At 41.2% G+C, this 19,692-nt stretch overlaps 1 protein-coding gene across 4 annotated transcripts in view; it reads right to left on the reverse strand.

Moving 5' to 3' along the window:
* The window catches only part of plcb1l (phospholipase C beta 1-like), a 273,312-nt gene that overhangs the window by 134,352 nt on the left and 119,268 nt on the right, over positions 1-19,692 (reverse strand). The window lies entirely within an intron of this gene.

The following is a 19,692-nucleotide window of genomic DNA, read 5'->3' on the forward strand; positions in this document are numbered from 1 at the left end:
CCAAGTGTAGCCAACCATAGTGGGAACACTTCTCAGTCACTTAGCACTCGTGTGAGGAGGCCAGCCTGCAGGGAGCAGCACAGACTCCTGCTTCCTCTCCTTTGGGCTGCCTGTCAGCAGCACATATGGATACTCAGAGAGGTGCTTAAGTACAGTTTTGAGGTATTTGTACTTTACCTGAGTATTTCCAATTTCCAATACTTTTTACTTCTACTCCACTACATCTCAGAGGCAAATATTGTACTTTTACTCCACTACAATTATTTGAAAACTTGAGTTACTAGTTACTTTTCGGATATAAATTATTACATTATAAAACATACATTAACCACTTTAGCCCTATTTTATACCTAGGCTATTTGAAATATAGATCGGCTATTTTCACACACAACATTTTAGTACTTTTACTTTTGGTACTTTAAGTACATTTCGATGCCAATACTTCTGTTTTATTCTGGACTTTTACTTGTAACAGAGTATTTCTATACTTTTTCCACCACTGGTTAACTCCAGAAGAAAAAAAGAAACATGGTTGTCCCCAGGACATCAGTGCAAGGAGCAAACAGTGCAAACAATTACTATAGATCATGCAGGTTATGAGTTGGAAAGTATACAACTCTCAGTTAGTCGGTCCTTACTAGCCTGCTAAACCACAAAGGCATGTTTTTGTTGCCATCACAGTCAGTCGGGCCCAAGTCAGGAACATTGGAGCTCTGAAATGATACCTGAATTTCCCCAACCAAAAATTCCAAGCAACATTCCTTTAGAGGTTGTTTATGTTTACGGGTTCTTGGTTTCCTTGAATGCAGCACATGTGTTACTCTCTCTTGGGCCTTCAGACTGGCAAACACCTCAGCTCATTAACCCATTGATACCTGGAACGCTTCTGTGTCACTTTAGATGCCTTTGGCTATTCAAAAATAGCAGATATACAAGCTCATAGCGCGGCACCGAGTGCCGCGCTACGAGCTTGTATATCTGCTATTTTTGAAAAATCGAGGGAAAAAAATGTGGGTTTTTCTTTCAAAAAATTGTTAGGATTTAGGAGACATTTCTAGAATCTTCTCAGGTCTTAATGGGTTAAATCTGCAGTATGCCACCTGTCCCCCCACACACACACACACACACACACACACACACACACACACACACACACACACACACACACACACACACACACACACACACACACACACACACACACACACACACACACACACACACACACACACACACACACACACACACACACGTAAGCGTGCGCACGCATACTAAATTATAATGATTGTGCACACATGCATCTGTTGTTCCCTGATGTGCCCATCACGACACACAGCCACGCAAACATGCACACACTCAGGCCAATACACAGAGCAGTGACAGCGCTACAAAGGAAAATGGCAACATGAATGATAGATGATAACACAACTAATGACATACAAAACCAGTCTGGCCTCTGTCTCTAATAGGTGGCAGCTTCCGTTATACCAACACGTGATTCAGTCTCAGTCAGTAGTGCAAACCAAAAGTAGAGATGCAGTAAAAAATCACACCAGTGTGAAGAGAGTGGTGCCTTTCATGAGTTCATTTCGTTAGTTACTTTTTACAGACTTTGATGACTTCAAAGTATTTTTACTAATTTTAAGTACTTTAAAATGTTTTTATTGATTTTTACGTGTTTTTACTCATTTTAACATCTTTTAAGTATTTTTACACATTTAAAGTATTTTTACACATTTAAAGTATTTTTACTCATTTAAAGTATTTTTACTCAGTTTAGGAACTTTAAAGTATCTTTACTAATATGTAAGTATTTTTACTCATTTTAAATATTTTTACTCATGTTAAGTATTTTTACTCAAAAGTGTGTGTGTGTGTGTGTGTGTGTGTGTGTGTGTGTGTGTGTGTGTGTGTGTGTGTGTCTGTGTGTGTGTGTGTGTGTGTGTGTGTGTGTGTGTGTGTGTGTGTGTATAATTAGTGTAACTGGTTGCGTCTTTGTGTTGCAATCAGCTGCAGCTGTTGAGGCTGTGCTCAAACATACAGAGGGGCCGTGCTCATACACACAGACAGACACACACACACACACACACACACACACAGACAAAGTCACTCCTTGGAGTGGCTAGCACCACTCAAAAATAGGGCCTGATTGCAAGATTGCCCTCAAACAAGAGCTACAGGTCCTCCTCTCCTCCTGAGAGTGTATTGTAATATAGGCAGTATTTTAAGGAGACAGCTACTTACACACAGTCGCATTTGTCATGAGATGCTGTTTTGGTGTGTCCGAGGTTGTCATGGGGTTTTGACAAGTGGTACAAAGAACAGCAATACTTCTTTCTTTTAGTTACAGTTACCTTAAAAACAGCCCTTTACGCCCGGGACGGTCGAAATAATTGATTATGTGTCACAGATATCTCCTTTAATAAGTGAACAGTGGCTGGTTCACGGAAGATGCAGCCTGTGATGTTGCTGTCCTTGTAGAAAGTGATGTGAAATGTATAGTAGGCATTTGGATAGTTCTATAGATGGGTGGTTGTTCCCAAACCTTTTCTGGATCAGGGCAACGCTTGAAAATCTCAAAAGCGTTCTCGGAACAAACCAACAAACAGCCATCTGACTACTTAACACAGCATGTTTATGTTATTAATGATCAATCAGTCGATAGTGTTCTGGTTCCTACTATAAATATTGGTATCGCAATGAAAATGCATTTTTCAAGGTTTTAAAGAAAAAATACCATGACATTTTATTTTTTCCATAAAATGTTTTCCATTTTTTTTTTTTTTTTTTATATTAATGTTATATTATCAATAAAATCATAGTGTTTTGCCAATTAATTCAGGGCCCACTTGCAATATGCTCACGGCCCACACGTCGGGAATAGCTGCTATACTCTAGATAACACTGTGGAAATTCAAAAAGCCATGCTGGATGAGACCTAAGCACTTAGGAGTGCTTAAGGTAATAGTGGAAATTGTCTATTGAGCTATTTTGGTCTCTGCCAGGCCGAAGGCGTGGCCGAGACTATGTTTTCGCTCCTGACCGTCCATCCAGTGAGTGAGTGAGTGAGTGAGTGAGTGAGTGCGTCCGTGTACAGCTAATCTCCGGCACCGTTGGCCCGATCGACGCACACTCTCTGGAGGCCAGAGCAGAAACTCTGCCCCAAATCACATCGGCTCCTGTAGCACCACCAGGAGGACGATTTTGATGCTATTACTCTTACAGATTTTGTCCAAACATCACGCAAATCGGTACACATTATCTCTATAATATTTTTTCATATTTCATCCTGATTGGCTAAGATAGACTTCTACTACCTGGCTTGGCGGAGACCTGTATTTTTAAAAAAAATTTAAGTTTTAAAATGTTCTCCTACAATGACATGCTCAAAATAGGGACGCCAAGTTGAGAGTGGTTTAGCAGCAGCACCTTTTTTCTACATCTGTCCACAGCTGTGAAGTATTAGCCAATACGTGTTAAACTATACAAGGGATTTACGATGGTCCATTCACGAGGTCAGGGGAGGAATTTGGAGAGGTCAAGGCGACGGCGAAAAGGGTTAGGATTGTCAAATCTGATCATCATCTCTCTGAAAATGAGATCGGCCCCAACCCGTTGCCCAATTATAAATCCTTCTTACACCGTGAGACACTTATTTTATTATGCTTTATTATTATATATTTATTCTGTCAATCATGGTTACTCTGTGTTTATTCTGTTTTATTATCTATTTGTTTCTGTCAATCATGGTTACTCTGTTTTCATTCTGTTTTATTGTGTAAATCATGACTACTTTACAGCAGTGGTTCTCAAACGTTTTCATGTCAGGGACCCCCAAAATGATATGTATTTGGCTGCGGACTCCCATCTGAAAATATGTTGTTCCAGGGACCCCCAAGAAGCAAAGATTTGAGTTAGAAATGTTCGCTTAAAACAATATATATTCAAAATATATTCACATTTTCAAGATTTTTCCAAAAATAGCAGATATACAAGCTCATAGCGCGGCACTCGGTGCCGCGCTATGAGCTTGTATATCTTGCTATTTTCGAATAGCCAAAGTGTAAAATAATGCTTTTTTTTTGCTCAAATCAAAAAGTGACACAGATGCGTTCCAGGTCTTAATGGGTTAAACGTCAGTAGTCACACCGTGCCACAGACCCGCCTTCATAGTAGTTGTTTTGTAATCGTATTTTCCTGCATCGTACGATGCTTTTCATGCGTAGTATGATGTTCGGGTGACTATGACGGTGGAACAATGGCAATAAACTCACTTGAACTTCATATTGAATAAACGCGGCACAAAGAGTCTGGGTATAAAAGACCGCGCCTGACCTTAACCTTCAAACCGATTTCTTCCATTCTTCTCGCCAATGCCAGGACGATACTTCCCCCAGGTAAGAATAGTGGTTTGAATGCTTTGCGGTGGGCATCATCATTCTTCAGTTAATTAATCCCATTTGCCTCCTATGCAAAAAGCCTGCCAATTTACTTTCTACCTCTGAAACCTTTCTGTAGCCAGCAGTCAGGATTTGCCACAAGCTCTAACACAGTGTTGAAAACAGGGAGCAGACACGTGCAATCCGGTTAGAATGCCCACAGGCTTTTTGCCTTTCATATGTTGAGAGTCCTTGAAAACATACTCAAAGCCCCATTTCATAGACAACATTTCCCATGGACAGGCTTGGAGAGGCTCTGGGGAGACAGAAAATAAATGACTGCAGTGCGGACGTCCACATCATGTTCATAACTACTCAAGTACCTGGAACAGGTACCGACTTCAGGTTTATACAGCTGTAAGCACCAACGATGTTGTGGTATCCATGTTGATTGCAAGCTCCTCGTCAATCAGGACTAGGGCTGCAACTATCGTAACATTTAAGATAGTTGCAGCCCTATAGTCCACACAAAAAAAAAAAAATCCACACAAGCTCATAGCACGGCACCGAGTGCCGCGCTACGAGCTTGTAGATCTGCTATTTTTGAAAAATCTAGAAAATGCAAATCTTTGAATCTTTGAACATTTGCAACTCAAATCTTTGCTTCTGGGGGTCCCTGGAAGAAAATATTTTGAGATGGGGGTCCGCGGCCAAATACATATACATTTTGGGGTCCTTGACATTAAAAAGTTTGAAAAACACTAATATAGTTTTTTTTAAAAGAAACTGTTAGGATTTAGAAGACATTTTGTAGAATCGAAACCTCAGGCCTTAATGGGTTAAGATCATGGACATGTTCAGGTTATCGTTGGCCGTGTCATTTTCTTTTGTAAGCAATATAAATAAAGATTTAAATCGCCATGTAGTAGCCATACTGTACTTCAGTATGGCAGTGTCAGCGAAACTACAGTATGGGCAAACAGTTCAGTTGTTGTAGCTTGAGATAAATGATGGATAGTTAGGAACCAAACGGAACCTTATGTGGCTGTAACTCTGCGAGTGTAAAAATGGAACCAAATGGACCCTTACACGTCCATTTGGTTCAATTTTTACACTCTCAAGAGTTATGGTGGTCCGTGGTCTGATGCAGGGGTTCCCAAAGTGGGGTCCGAGGACCCCCGGGGCCTTATATAAATCAGCTATTTTCAAAACATCTCGACATTCTTTGAAAATGTTTAAATTTCTTTGACATTTTTTAACACCACAAATCTGGTATGGGTCCTTAATTGGCACAGAATCTTTTCAGATGCATGCAGTGTGAGAGCCACTGCGGTAGAGCACCTGTTTACACTTGTGGTTGATTACAGGTCGGTCAGGGCAAGGCTAGCCTGAAAGAGCGAGCCCTATCGATGGTCTTGAAGGGCGGATCCAAATCCAGGCGGTTGGATTCCAGCGCCGCTTCCTATAGACCATATTCACACGGCGGCCATATTGGAATTTAACATTGAAAGTGCCACCCCGTTGCCGTGGAAACCGGGGTGGCACTTCATTGACTTAATAGCAACATGGCCGCCGTGTGAATATGATCTATTGCTTCACCAATCTATGTGCCTCCACCCCCCCCCCCCGGCCTGTGCACGGAACACGCTGACGTCACCAAATTTAGAGCGACGCCCCTCTGCACTCTGATTGGTTAGGAGATAACAAGGTTCACTCCCACTCCGAAACCACCGTTCCTGCATGGTTCCCCCAGACTTTTTTCTTTTGTAACAAAAAAAAAAGGCATGGGTTTCCGAAGGCTAGGGCAAGGCAGACGGATTATTTAACCTATTCAATCCGGGAACGCATCCGTGTCATTTTAGATCTTAGCTATAACCATCATTATATACTTCGGCTATTCAAAAACAGCAGATATACAGTACAAGCTCGTAGCGCGCCACAGAGGTCCTGCTATTTTTGAAAAATCTTGAACAAATTGTGCAAATCTTTGAATATACTGTACAGTATAACATTTTAAAGCGAACATTTGTAACTCAAATCTTTGCTTCCTGGAGGTCCCTGGAACAAAATATTTTACAAAATGTTCGCTTTAAAAAAATATATATATTCAAAGATTTGCACAAAGTTTCACGATAAAAAAAAAATTGCAGATCTACAAGCTCATAGCGCGGCACTCGGTGCCGCGCTATGAGCTTGTAGATCTGCTATTTTTGAGTGGTGCTAGCCACTCCAAGGAGTGACTTTGTCTGTGTGTGTGTGTGTGTGTGTATGAGCACGGCCCCTCTTTATGTTTGAGCACAGCCTCAACAGCTGCGGCTGATTGCAACACAAAGATGCAACCAGTTACACTATTATACACACACACACACACACACACACACACACACACACACACACACACACACACACACACACACACACACTTTTGAGTAAAAATACTTAACATGAGTAAAAATACTTAAAATGAGTAAAAATACTTAAATATTAGTAACGATACTTTAAAGTTCCTAAACTGAGTAAAAATACTTAAAATGAGTAAAAATACTTAAAATGAGTAAAAATACTTAAAAGATGTTAAAATGAGTAAAAACACGTAAAAATCAGTAAAAACATGTAAAAATCAGTAAAAACATTTTAAAGTACTTAAAATTAGTAAAAATACTTTGAAGTCATCAAAGTCTGTAAAAAGTAACTAACGAAATGAACTCATGAAAGGCACCACTCTCTTCACACTGGGTGTGATTTTTTAAATAGCCACAGGAATCTAAAAGGATTAAGTTCTTACTGCTGCCTGATAGTTTCAGGAGGACAGTGGTGGTGGGACCGTAAAAAGACTCCAGGCACTTTGGCACTGGCAGGGGGAATCATGGATAAATGATGATGTGGGTAATGTGGTTCACTCTGCCACCCTTAAAGGGGAAGACCACTCATTTTCAACATTGAACTATGTCTTTAACCCATTAAGACCTGAGGCGATTCTTGAAAAAAAAAAAAATCATAACAGTTTTTGAAAAAAAAAAAAAAAAAAATGTTTTCAAGATTTTTCAAAAATAGCAGATCTACAAGCTCATAGCGCGGCACTCGGTGCCGCGCTATGAGCTTGTATATCTGCTATTTTTGAATAGCCAAAGACATCTAAAGTGACACAGATGCGTTCCAGGTATTAATGGGTTAATACGCAGGGTGTACTTTTGGCTAAGCCAAAAGTACACCCTGCGTATTGTCACTGATCACATGACCTCAATCAATTATCCAGTTCTAGGCAACATAGAGGGGGGGGGGGGACTTTTTTCTTATTTCCACACAACAGCTCTAAGGTGTATTAAAGACAGTTCAATGTTGAAAATGAGTGGTCTTCCCCTTTAAGGCTCTGCAGAGCCATTGCTGTGCTGTGTGTGGGTAAAGTGTGGAGATGTTTGGATGTGTGCAGAGCGCCGATAAGCAGTGGTGTAAAGTAACTAAGTACATTTACTCAAGTACTGTACTTAAGTACAATTTTGAGGTACTTTTACTTTACTGGAGTATTTCCAATGTTCAGTACTTTCACTTTTACTCCACTACATCTCAGAGGCAAATATTGTACTTTTACTCCACTACAATTATTTGAAAACGTTAGTCACTAGTTACTTTTCAGATATAAATTATGATATTATGAAACATACATTAACCACTTTAGCCCTATTTTATACGTAGGCTATTTGAAAATGGCCGATCTACAAGCTCACAATGCGTTGTGAGCTTTTGGTCATTTTTTTTATTTTTTTTATTAAATAAATAAATGAAAAAAGTAATCGGAAAAACACGGCCCCTCACGTATTAGGAGGGCAGGGTGAGTCACCAGAACCAAGGACGGGTGTTTTTGATGAATCTAACATGGTTAAAATGGAGTTTGAAGTTACAATGGGTTTGTATACGAAGGGGGCGTGTCTGATAAAATGAATATCAAATATCTAAATAATGAATCAAGCAACTTAAAAACTGTCTGGGGGGCTCACAAAGGCCTGAGTAGATGATAAAATGACCAAAAGTTTTTTTGAAAGTGAAATACCCTTTAAGTAAAGACTTTTTCCACCACTGTGAATGGATGTGTGCAGAGAGCCGATTATGGAGGTGTGCTTTTTTTTGCACTGTATATTTCATGGCCTTATCGTGTCGGTATGTGTACGTGTCTCTGTATGTCGTTGTTGTCGGGCAGAAACCTTTTATCTCCATATTTTAACTTTTTGTGTTTTTTCGTAAATTAACGAAACTACTCGATCATACTACAGCGCCACACAAAACTTTAGCTATTTTTTAATTTGAATCCTTAAAAGTAACTGTTTTGGACCAGAGACGATGTGCGTGTTCCAGTCTCATTGTGTGTATGTGTGTGTGTGTGTGTGTGTGTGTGGGTGTGCGCGTGTGTGTGCGCGCGTGTGTGTGTGTGTGTGTGTGTGTGTGTGTGTGTGTGTGTGTGTGTGTGTGTGTGTGTGTGTGTGTGCGCGCGACATGCGTGCGTGTGTCTATTATGCGTGCGTGTGTCTATTATGCGTGCGTGTGTCTATCTAGCTCGCGTGCACTCGTACACCGGTGTACATGCACGTGTGTGTGTGTGTGTGTGCGACGTGCGTGTGTCTATTCCCAACTTGTTTACTGGCTTGCTATGACTCAGTGAGCATACAGAACATCTTAACCCACAGCTCAACACTAATCCTGAGTTTGTCTCTCCCGCCCCCTGGCAACATAGTGGTTTATTTAAGAGGGTCACAATGGCCTCTGCAGTGCATATTTTAAGCATTAGCTGTGTCATAACCCGTGCAAGACACGGAGCCCAGAAGCATTGATCCCATTAGTTGCCAAAAAAGAGCCCCCCCCCCTCTTTTTAAGACACTTTCCCACAAACGTCCGTAGCGTGCATACGCATGCATGCCTGCACACAGTCACACTGTCACACTCTCGCAAATCACTGCCATTACACACAAACAATGTAAAACGTGCAGTTACTTAAAGGAGTAGTTAACCCAAAAATTACTCTATCAGTTACACACCCCATGAAGCCTTGAATTCATGGAGATTCTTTTTGTTTTTGTCGCATTCCTGAGCCAATCATTTGATGACTGGCGGAGTCTCCAGAAAAAAATCTACAAAAAAAGGTTTTCAAATAATTGTAATGGAGTAAAAGTACAATATCTTCCTCTGAGATGTAGTGGAGTAGAAAATTGGAAGTACTCCAAGTAAAAAAATACTCCACTGTGTAAAAGTAGCAACCGTTATACGACTACGTATAAAATAGGGCATCAATTTATGAAGAGATGCGTTCCCGGTCTCAATGGATTAGGGTAATTAGTGTAGCTCCAAGCTGAGCTTTGGCACCTCTTAAAACATTTACATACCGTACGTCAGTTTACTGTATAGTCAGATCTATGGGGGTTTGAAGAGCTGTCAAGTGTAGTACATGTGTGTGTCTCTGTATACGTGCGTGTTATAATATGTCAGTGGTTCTCAAACTGGGGTCCAGCAGGGAGGGACTCTCAGGGTTCCTTCAGGGGGTTCTAAATGGACCCTTATACAAGCCTGTGACTCTGACAGTGTCAAAAATGGAACCAAACGGACCGTAACCCTAATTTCTTAAGTTTGAGTAATTCCATTAATGATGTAATTGTGACGTGTGTGTAGTTTATTTGTACATCTGTGTGTAGACATTCGTGTGTGTGAGTGTGTGTGTGTGTGTGTGTGTGCGTGCGTGCGTGCGTGCGTGCGTGCGTGCGTGCGTGCGTGCGTGCGTGCGTGCGTGCGTGCGTGCGTGCGTGCGTGCGTGCGTGCGTGCGTGCGTGTCTGTTTGATCCAATACCACCATATAGGGCTTAAACACACGTTTATGGCAAACACGGTCCATGTGAATAATACATCACGTGGAAATCGATTGCATTATTTACCAAACACACGTTTTTAAAATGATCCGGATCGGATCAAATGGGGTTTTTATGATCGTAATTCTGCAACAGAACCTTCCTCCTAAAATCAGCACGCAAAGTACAGTACGTCTCTGCCGTTCCTTTAACCCATTAAGACCGGGAACGCATCTGTGTGTCATTTTAGATGTCTTTGTGCTATTCAAAAATAGCAGATCTACAAGCTCATAGCGCTATGAGCTTGTAGATCTGCTATTTTTGAAAAATAGTGAAAATGTGTGCAAATATTTGAATATATAGATATTTTTAAAGGAAAACATTTTGACTCAAATCTTTGGTTCTGGGGGGTCCCTGGAACAAAATATTTTGAGATGGGGGTCCGCGACCAAATGCATATCATTTTGGGGGTCCTTGACATGAAAAAGTTTGAGAACCACTGATATAGAAACATACGTTTTTCAAAAAAACTGTTAGGATTTAGAAGACATTTAGAATCCCCCAGAAGCAAAGATTTGAGTTACAAATGTTCGCTTTCAAAAATACATATTCAAAGATTTGCACAAACTTTCAAGATAAAAAAAAAAAAGCAAATCTACAAACTCGTGGCGTGGCACTCGGTGCCGCGCTACGAGCTTGTAGATCTGCTATTTTTGAATAGCCCAAAGAAATCTAAAAATGACACAGATTCTTCCCCGGTCTAAACGGCTTAATGCATTTTTTAACAGTCGGCGTCGGCTTAAGAGAAGCCACAGACGTGAAGAGTGGATGGTGAAGGAGGATCAAAAAAATGGAGGGATGAGGAGGAGGAAGATGAGAGAAAGCCTAGAGAGGTAGAAAAAGGAAAGGCAGCCCCTGGAGAGAGAGTTCTTTGATTCTCTCAGCTCTCTACTATCCCCATTCGCCTCACCTCTCTTGCTCTCTATCTGCAGCAGCCCCCTCTCTACTTCCATCTTTATCCCTCTCTCTCTCTCTCTCTCTCTCTCTCTCTGTGGTCATGATTCAGTGATGGTGGAGGCAGTTCTCCACCAGTCAGTCGCCCAAGAGGCCAGGAGGAAAAGGTCAGTACTTGCAGTGGTGGAAAAAGTACTCAAATTCTTTACTTAAGTGAAAGTACCAATATTGCAATATAAAAATACTCTGTTACAAGTAAAAGTCCAGAATTAAAAATTTACTTGAGTAAAAGTACAAAAGTATTGGCATCAAAATGTACTTAAAGTACCAAAAGTAAAAGTACTAAATATTTGAAAATAGCAGATCTACAAGCTCACAACGCGTCGCAACGCGACGCGTTGTGAGCTTGTAGATCGGCTATTTTCAAATAGCCCATGTATAAAATAGGGCTAAAGTGGTTAATGTTTGTTTCATAATATCATAATTTTTATCTGAAAAGTAACTAGTAATTGAAGTTTTCAAATAATTGTAGTGGAATAAAAGTACAATATTTGCCTCTGAGATGTAGTGGAGTAGAAGTAAAAGTATTGGAAATTGGAAATGCTCCAGTAAAGTACAAATACCTCAAAATTGTACTCAAGTACAGTACTTAAGTAAATGTACTTAGTTACTTTCCGCCACTGAGTACTTGATCAGTCAGCTGTCAGGCAACGCATCGCTGACTGCACAGCCAAAGCATCTGTGTGCGAGCGTGTGTGTGTGTGTGTGTGTGTGTGTGTGTGTGTGTGTGTGTGTGTGTGTGTGTGTGTGTGTGTGTGTGTGTGTGTGTGTGTGTGTGACTGTGCGTTCTCTCCATGCCCCAGTGCTCCCCAGACTATAAAATATAATGGACCCAGTGAGAGCAGCAGTTCCTCGCCCTCAAAGGTCTTCCATGTCATAGAATCTATGAGATCCACTCGGAGGGAGCGGTGGTGGTACAACAGGAGGATGCATAAGCCTTCTCTCTCCTCTCCTCTCTGCGCCATTTTACCGTCTGGTTTTGTCCGTCTGTAGTGCAGCTGCAGTCACTGCAGTTCATCCGAGACGCAGCAGCAGCAAGGAGTAGCAGTAAAGGAATTGTGAATTTGACTCAATTAACTCTTCCACTGCCAGAGTAAATAAATAAATAAAGCCCTGACAATTCTTCAATTTTCTTACCTTTTCAAGTAGTCACAGAATATTTATCTCCAGTATGATGGTTGCTAATCACGGAGGGTTTCACTGTGCTTACGCGGGGGGGAAAAAATGTCATGGCGACCTCCCTCGCTTGTTATACGCCGTTGAAAATAGCATGTCTCGCCAAAAATACGTAGTAAAACACAGGAGCCGAGATACAGGTTATTTCCCAAATAAATGAACCAGAAAGTGAATGGAGCAGTACATCTTCGGATCATGCTCATCTCCTGGTTCTTTGTGAAAAGAAAAAAAAGTGTTGCATTGTGATACATGGTGAGCTTGTACATCAGTTATTTTCACGCAACACTGTTGTATGATAATGATATAAAACAGGTCTTAACGTGTTAAATCTTGTGTGTGTGTGTGCGCGCGCATGTGCGTGTGTAAAACATTAGAGCACGGGTTGAGTATGAATGGGCGGGGGCCAGAAAACGCTGCGCTCCGTTTAATGAGAAACCCATTCCGTGCGTCCAGCTGGGACATTTCATTAACCCTGGGTGACACCAGAGATGCAGTCAGGGGGACACATGCAGGCGAGGCGGAGGAGGAGGGGCCACGCGGCGCACCTTTTCCCTAAATGCCAAGACGTCAACAATAACTTATCCTGACAAGTCCCGCATTCTCAAGCCTCGCAAAACGTCAGCTGACGTTCGCGAACCAACGCTAGTGTATAAGGACCACTCTGATGATGAACGGCGTCTCCATCTGAGGCCTTGCAAAGTGCATTATTTAAAAGGATTGTCTGTGAAACCGCCGTATTTCTCATCCGTAGGTCACTAATGACATTTCTCCATTCACCGTTTTCTTTATTCCACCTATAGTGAGCCACAGCCTATATACAGAGTAGGGATGGGCAATATTATCGATATCACGATATATCGCGATATTTTATTTCGCGATACTGTATTGCGATACTGTATACTGTATCGCGATTAAAAAAAAAAAAAAAAAAAAAAAACCTTTTTTTTTTTTTTTTTTTTTTTAACTTTTTCAGATACAGGCTTTATGAAAAACATTCAAAGAACCTATCACAGATCTGCAGCTACTCAATATGTAGTGTATATATAAACAATATGTAGTTGTGATATATGTATATATCGCAATATATCGCAATATATCGCAATATATTGCAATATATCACAATATATCGCAATATATCGCAATATATCGCAATATATCGCAATATCGTGATACGACCCAAGTATCGTGATGCGTATCGCAATATAATCGTATCGTGACCCAAGTATCGTGATACGTATCGTATCGTGAGATTGTTGCCAATACCCATCCCTAATACAGAGTAATCCATTGTACAGCAAGACACTTCCATGCCCCCGCAGCTTGGCTGGACGCCAGATATGGTAATATATGAATATAGTGTACTATATCAGCCCAGGAATTTAAATGACAGCTCCACCATATCTGTCCACATTGACATAAAACATAACACAGTAGTTAGATCACACAAGCAGATTGCGTCAAGCAGCTGATCAGTCAGCAGTGGTGGAAAAAGGTACTCAAATGTTTTACTTAAGTAAAAGTATCAATACTTCAATGTAGAAGTCCGGAATTCAAAATTGAGTAAAAGTAAAAAACGTATTGGTATCAAAATGTACTCAAAGTACCAAAAGTAATAGTGCTAAAATGTTTGAAAATGCGTACGCGTTGTGAGCTTGTAGATCGGCTATTTTCAAATAGCCTATATATAAAATAGGGCTAAAGTGGTTAATGTATGTTTTATAATGTAATATATTTATATCTGCAAAGTAGCTAGTAACTAAGGTTTTCAAATAATTGTAGTGGAGTAAAAGTACAATATTTGCCTCTGAGATGTAGTGGAGTAGAAGTACAAGTATTGGAAATACTCAAGTAAAGTACAAATACCTCAACATTTTACTTAAGTACAGTACTTGAGTAAATGTACTTAGTTACTTTACACCACTGTTCAACAGCATATTTGCAGTGAATTTGCGTTTCACATAATGAACTTGTTGCATACCGACAACCAAGCGGACTGCATGGAATCACAAAACAGTCGGCCACAGGAGTCACAGACTTCTGTATGCCACCAATTCCGGCGTAACTAACAACTAAAAACGACCTGGACACATAAACTTGTACTCGGATGTTGATGGGTTTCAGCTGGCCCTTATCTGTCTTATAAAACATACTGTACATACATATTTGTGAAGAGAATGGATCAAAATAAAGGAGCTGTGGTGGCATAATAAACTGTAAACACGCTGTTTTCCCCTTAACATTTATTGAATAATGAATTTATGGACCGATCAGGAGGAGCTGAACTCATTAGTAATAATAATTGACATAGGCTACTTGTATTTTAATAATTATTAACCCGCCACCTCCCCACAGACATGCAACACATCTCATTATTAAGCATTATTCATCATACAACGGCGTCTGTGTTGCAGATCTACAAGCTCACAACGCGTTGCTGATCGCAGCGCTGTGAGCTTGTAAATCGGAAATATTTGGGACGTGACACTGTTTTGTACGACGGAGCACAAACTGGGCCATCATTACTGGACCGATTGGCTGCAGCTGGGGCCTGTGCGCTCCGCAATGAAAACACATTGCGTTCTGCAATAGTGTTGGCTGCCCAATATAATTTTATACGCCACCACAAGACGAATCACGACACCGCCACCTTCAAAGTGGTCTTTTCATCAAAGACAGAGGCAGGAAAGCGTAATTGAAGCACTGACTGACGGCGCAGTTTGTGCACACAGCAGCAGTCAGCTGTGTGACAGTGGAACCATTCCGCAGCTTAAGCTATACAATCAATTGATATACTCACTCACTCTCGATGTGGATATATACATATATAATAAGCATTCTGCAGGTGGGGATAGATATTTGGAAATTATAGCTTTAATGATAGCGTATGTGTGACTGTAAGTCTGATATTGTAAAACATATTCTCAAAATAATCTGGCGGGCCAGATATTGTTTCTGGGGGGGGGGTGGTCGGCTTGTGGCCCACGGGCCGCCAGTTGCCAACCCGTGGTGTATAGGATCGGTGCTTGGTCCACTCCTCTTCATCCGCCACCCTGGTCAAATAATACACCAGTGTGGTCTCCAGTTTCATTGTTACACAGATGACTCAGAGCTCTACATCTCCACTGAATCGATCATGATGAACACCGTCATCTTTTCACAAACAGAGAACAGAGACTTCCATGAGCTGTTTGCTTTTTTAAACAAAAAGTATTTCCGCTGCTACGTTCACAGGCTCCCCTATGACGGTGGCAGGAGCAAGACAAGTAGAGGTAGGTCTCCTGCAAAAGCCCACAAACATCTGACGCCAACTGACAAATCGTCCTTCCACTGTTCCGTGACTCTGTTACTCATCACGCAAGAGGCTGACTATTACAGTATCATCTGTGCCAACTTAAGCACATGCGTACGTACCTGTCTTTATAATAAGTCTAGCAGTCATTTTTTATACAAGATGAATTAACGCATGGACAGAACACAGCCCCGAGGAGACTCTGTGGAAGATGAGAGTGTACTGCTGTAGACAGGAGAACAATGTACTTGAACTCTGTGATGTCAAAACATGGTCGTGTTAATTACTGATTTAGTGGACGTGTAGAGCTGTGAGTCATCTGTGTAACAATGAAACTGCAGACCATACTGGTGTATTATTATGACCAAGGTGGAGGATGAAGAGGAAGCACTGAGCCTATCTCAACACGGTCTCACAAAAAAGTCATATTCTGACTTTTTGGGACAATTTTGACCAAACGTCAACATGTGATGAAGAGGGGAGGCAAAAAAGTCACAATATGACTTTCGGGGAATATATGATTTACAATTCTGTGCGTATCGTGACATAACTCGTTGGGCGCTGAGTCGGCTCAAAGCGGACTTCCCAACGCTCGGCACGGCAACTCGCTCGCTCAAGTCCGCTTGAGACGGCGCGCCGCAGCCTTATTAACCGTTTTTTGGTCGGATCGTCAAAAACGCTGAGGACTGAACTTCCGCGTTGCTGTATGCCTATCTCCATAGTCTAACTCTTTTTTTCTCTTACATTTCTGCCCTACTTGCTCATGCTACAGCGTCACGCAAAAGTAGCAAAAGTAGAAGATCTGCCAGCTCCAAGCGTGACGCAAAGCGACACGTTTTGAGCTGGTTGATCTGCCACTTTTGCATTTTCTTTTATTTCAATCCTGAAAAGTAATGATTTTGAGGTTTCCAGAGATGCCATACACCTTGGGACACATTGACAGTTGATGATACAGTGCAGCGGTGCTCAAACTTTTTCATGTCAAGGACCCCCAAATGAATATGTACTGTGTAGATTTGTGATGTTATGTTTATCCTAACAATAACATTGAAAATACCGTAGATGACTACAAGCCTGTAGATTGGCTATTTTAGACGAACGTTTCCCCCGTGTCCACAGCGAGAAACACTGTATTACAAGTACTAATATAGCTGCAAGCAGCGATAATACGGGGCCAGTGAATGAGAGAGAGAGAGAGAGAGACATGGAAACGGAATAGATTGAAGAGAGAGAGAGATGGAAGCAGAATGGATTGATTGGACGTCTCAACCTATTGCCATTAACAGGAATCAAACCCTCAACCTTCGGATTGACAGGCTGCAACACTACCTATAGTGCTATAGCTTTGTCCAGGCTGAGGTTGTCTGTTGAAGATAAAAGTGAACCAGTGAAAGCAGCCGATCTACAAGCTCAGAAACACGTTGCTATCTGAAAAGTTTTGAGATTGTAGATCGGCTATTTTCACAATGAAGTACGTCATACATTGAAAAAACATACTCTCAAATAAGCATTTCATGTTATCTTTACCGTTTGCACATGTATTCATTGATACAGTCATGTTTTTTGCAATTCAACTTAAATGAGTCTGCATCAAGTGAGGCTTGAACCGGCAACCTTGCGGTCGTGAGGCACTCGCTTAAGGGAGAAGCCATTGGACCAACAGACAAGAGCCTGTGAAAAAGGAGGTCACACAGATGATACAGTTTCACGCAAATAGCTGAAAAATCCTGGGTTTAAGTGTTTTTCAAACTGCTCAAAATTGCGGACAATCTAAGGGCGGAGCTTACTGGTCAACGTGATACATGTGTTCCTCATGAGTCAAGGCACATGTGTAAGCAGGTTTAATGGCTGTCGGCCAAACGAGGCATGACTTTTGCCTGTTTAAAGTTTGCATTTTCAATAGCGCCCCCCTTTGACCAATTGGAGTAAGATTGGTTTCAGTGATATTTGGAATGACCCTCAACATTACCGCAAAGTTTCAAAGAAATGTGAGTCTGCATGTATGTGTTAGGGGCAGATGAATAATTGTCATAAAACTGCAATATTCATTGGCTCATTAAAGCTTCATTTTTTCACTTATGGAAAATCTTTTGCTGCTTGTTTGTCGGCATAGGTCCAAAGTTCATGTGTAAAACGTTTCGTGCAGATTACTCAAAAATCCCAGGAGGAGATAGGTTTTAACTGTTTTTCATATAATTCAAAATGGTGGGAGATCTAAAGGTCAGAGGTCAAAAGTCAGAGTGTGAAAGTTGTTCATCATGAGTAGACGCATGTGTGTATTGAAGTTTCATGACTGTAGGTCAAACAGGGCATGAGTTGTACCTGTTCAAAGTTGGCATTTTGCTATAGCGCCACCTTTTGACGAAAGATTGTGAGAATTATTTCTTGATAGTTTTTCATGACCATCTACCATATGGCCAAGTTTCGTAAAAAGCGTATGCACGGTTCAGCCAGAACTGCGAAAAGTGGCAGAAGAAAAAAGAGGGGAACATTAAGACAGGTCCAGAGCTGAGCTCTGGCCCCGTAATAATACACAACTTTCTGCAAAACTGGGCTTCCATCTTGTAAATAATTATTATAATATAATGTTTTGATGCGACATAGTACCTGCTTCAGTCTGATGGCATAGAGTAGACAATGAAGATGGGGTAACATTAAAGGACAACTTCACCCATTTTCAACCTATCTTCATATAATTGGTCCTCACTAATACTCATGATAAAATGGTACAATTCTTTTCTAATCGGTCTGTGTCTCATAGGAGGGCTGTGGACAGTCCAGAAACCTGTCTACCAGTGACATCATCGTTAGGCAGGATTTCTTCCCGCAAATTTATTTCGATTTTTATTAACGCGAGAACAATGGCTTCTATCATTTCATTGCAACTTTCCAGGAATAGAAAGCCTGCAGTTTCTATTAGCTTGGATTCCCCATCGATGATGTCACTGGTAGACGGGACTCTGAACTGTCCACAGCCCAGCATAAGTGAGGACCAATTATATGAAGATAGGTTGAAAATGGGTGAAGTCGTCCTTTAAAACAATGACACTTTATGTACCATGGCCTTATTCTATGAAGTATGCTATGTTTTGTGTCACTTAATCTAGACAGTTTTCTATCCACTTCAGTGACGGCAACACATAGGGTACGGCATCTCTTCGCTCTCTGACACATCCAGCCACGCAAGAACACATTTCAGGGACACTTTACCTGCCTGCCAGTGTCATGTTAAAAAACGGGCGCAATTGCAGCCGGGCGACAGCTGTCGAGAGCCCGACCATCGTCTGCAGTGCTCACAGAGCGGCAGGAAAACCCACTATTTCAGTCTGCCACCGTGCACATAAAAAACTACCTCTGTCTGACATCTTATTCATGGCACCATATATATCGTTGGAGGAGAAACACATTCCTGAGAAGACGTCTTTAGCTTTGCTCCAAATCGTCTGATTGAACTATCTATCAGACAGATGCTTGCTTGCCTGTCACAAAGAATCCTCTGTCCCCCTGCATGCAACATATCATCTCCTCTGCTTTGTCTGATTACTTGTTACCTGTGCTGCTGGGTTAGCCAATTAAGACCTGGAACGCATCTGTGTCACTTTTTGATTTGAGCAAAAAAAAAGCATTATTTTACACTATTCAAAAATAGCAGCTATACAAGCTCATAGCGCGGCACCGAGTGGTTTTGGTCTGAAGAACCTCATAGACTGCTTCATCTGTCTTTTGCAGATCAAGGTGCTCATAATGTCACTCTGCAGACATTTCTACCTCAATTCTGCTTGCTGTAATGGTGGTCTCATTCTCGTAGTTTGTATGATCTTCCTCTTGGAGCTCAATGTTTTCAGAATGCCTAGCCACAGCCATATCTTTATGAGTCTCCTTGCAGATACTTGACTGCCAAAAATGGAGGCATTGTGTTGTGCAACTTTAGAGAGATCATGATGCTACAGGAAAACTGTGGTCACTTCTAGCTTCCGTTGGTACAACCTTGTGCTTGATATTTAGA

The sequence above is a fragment of the Gymnoscopelus braueri genome, assembly GCF_963280865.1.
Source record: "Gymnoscopelus braueri genome assembly, chromosome: 16".
NCBI classification, from domain to species: Eukaryota; Metazoa; Chordata; class Actinopteri; order Myctophiformes; family Myctophidae; genus Gymnoscopelus; species Gymnoscopelus braueri.